Raw genomic sequence first — 2,913 nt, 5'->3', positions numbered from 1 at the left:
CCACCCCCGTCTTTTATTCACGAATTTCGTTCATACATGCTATGAAGTACATTGTTCGTGAAAGTAGATTAAACGTGTGCAATCCTTGAGGATATCGTTCATGCATCATACAGAAATGTGTGAAGTTAAACGATTGTTGGTTATGGTTGTGTTACAGATTTATAAAGTTACAAGAACGAAGAGTGAATCTATCGACGATTCCATTGATTATCACATTTTCTTTTACGAAACAGTGTATTTTGTTTGTATTTTTTACCATATGTTTTGCTTTTTTCCACTAAAGGTATAAGATCAACTTTCATTTGATAGAATCTTACTTTTGAGCGAGATACATTGGGTATATTTCATTTAATGTAATAAATCTTTCAAGATTTCTTGCTTTTATTTCACAAATTTTAAACACACCAAAAAAAAAAGCTAACTTTTTGTTGGATCATTAAAAATTAAGTTGTTAATTTATATTTAATTATGATTAAGTTTGCCTAAAAACTTATAAAACAAGAAGATAATCAGTTATAATAAAACATGATACAGTAGATAATATAAGTGTGTGTTCTGTAATTATTCTGCTATTTGATAATTCTTTTTGTTACTGATAAATATCAAATATAAGTGTGTTTTGTGATTATTCTGTTATTTGATAATTGTTTTTGTTACTGATAAATATCAAATATAAGTGGGTGTTCTGTAATTATTCTGCTATTTGGTAATTGTTTTTGTTATTGATAAATATCAAATTAATTATCTGACTGATGATTATAAGTAAAAACAGATCGCTCAAATCCAATAAATTTATTGATTATGATTTAAATAATAATAATTTTATATGAAAGATTATTCATTGCTTAGATGGTGAGAGGATTTTTGTAGTAAGTTTTTTAATTTGTTTTTATCAATTAAATCAACAATTTTGGCATTAAATTGATTGGCACGTGGTTAGCACATGACAAAAAATATGAGTTTATAAGAACATGTATAACAATTTTTGTAATTTTTTTAAATAATTATATTATTCTAATAATTTCTTAATTAAAAGATTCTAACATTTATTATATTATTAAAATATTTTATTTATTTAATATTTTAACAAATTTTTTAAAATAGCAGATCTTTTCTCTCTCCAGATTTTGATGGGGCTCGTTTTAAAAACCATCCAAACTGTCATACCGTCCAACTCAACTTGTAAAACCACTATCTATAAGACCGTCCAATTCCGCCCTATCTATTAATATGGTTGATAACCCATCCCGTTAATCCATTAATAACATACAGAGCATCGATAATATATAAGTTATATGATTATACGTACATTACAGATACACGACAAATTCGCCTGGTTTATCAATTTAGGAAAAATCTTAAGGGCTTCAAATAAATTAGTGAAAATTGAAAGGAAAAAAAGAAGCCAAGAGTCGTTTACAAAACACTTACTCAGTAAGCGTTTATCAAGTCATATTACCTTATCGGATGAACATGACAAGAACCGAAAGTCTTATCCAGTAAATGAGGGGGCAATGGACTTAATAAAGTTATGTTCTATTCATTGTTTTGAGTTTAGTTAATCACCATAGTCCATAGAATATCAGTAACCAGATCACCTTGAAAACTGACTGCTTCCTATTGGTTTTTTTTTTCTCTCCTGTTAACTATAACTATGTACAACATTAGCCCGCTAACCGAACCAGCAATGGTTGTGTTGGGTCGGGTTATACTATTTAAAGGGTCGAGTTGGGATGAGATTGTATCAAACTGCTGTAATTGAATACAGTTGTCAAAATGGTGCAAACCACTCAACACAACCTAACACAATCCATGTGCACCCCTGAATTATATAAAACACAATTCAATATATATATATATATATATATATATATATATTTTTTTTTTCCTAATAACTTTTTGTAGATTTTCACCATATTTGAAGATTTTATTTAGATTTAGATTTTTTTCTCCCTATTTGGAAAATAATTATTTTATTATAAAAAAATATTAATTTTGTTCCAAAATAAATGTCACAGCAAAAAAGATATATGGTTGTAGGAAAGTCTAAATATCATATTTTTTTAATTAATAAAAAAACTAAAAGGGTACTCGCACAATGCAGCGAGATACATTTTTATTTTAATGTTTCGTTTTATTTTTTGTTCTCTATTGATATAATACGTTTTATGTGGTTTCGATAAAGATAATGTTTTTACTTTTGAATAAAAATAAATTTGAATATATCATAAAAAATTTGAAAAAATATATCGATATTAATATCAAATTAACTATTTAAAAGTTCTCGTTTTTTTACAATTTTCTTAATTCAATTTTTTATTATAATTTAATTTAGGTCTAATAGCTAAATAATTTATTTTTGGCTTAACAATATAATTTTTTTAAAGGTAATGATTCTGTTAGAACTCAATGATTAGCCTAATTATATTTTCTATTTTTGATATTTTAAAATGAGATGTTTATCCTGACAGTTGATTATGTTTATCTGCAGTTAATTATACGAATTCAAAAATAGAGCTTTAATAAGTTGTACTTACGCACAATTTACTTGTAATTTTAAATTTTAAGTAATATGTATTAATACATAGTACTTCATGCATAAAGAATGATTTTTGAAAGTTTTTGTCAAATGCATTATAATAATATAGTATAGATAACTTTACTCATAATCACAGAGAGTGAAATTTTCTCCATCGCATAATTAAGGGTAAAATGAAAAAGTAGACATTTACTTTTGAAAGTGTACATTTTTTTAGATGAAAATAATAATAATGTAGACACTGTATTTGAAGACGAAAAATATATTATCCTTTTATATTTATAGATTTTTATTAGAGATGCTTTAATGTTTTATACAATCGAATCGTTTATAAGTAAAATCCGTTTTCGGCAAAATAAGTGATAAATATAGAA

This window comes from Cynara cardunculus, assembly GCF_001531365.2.
Source record: "Cynara cardunculus var. scolymus isolate 2C chromosome LG 3, CcrdV1, whole genome shotgun sequence".
NCBI classification, from domain to species: Eukaryota; Viridiplantae; Streptophyta; class Magnoliopsida; order Asterales; family Asteraceae; genus Cynara; species Cynara cardunculus.
The sequence above is the reverse complement of the archived record's forward strand: the minus strand, read 5'-3'. Positions refer to the sequence as shown.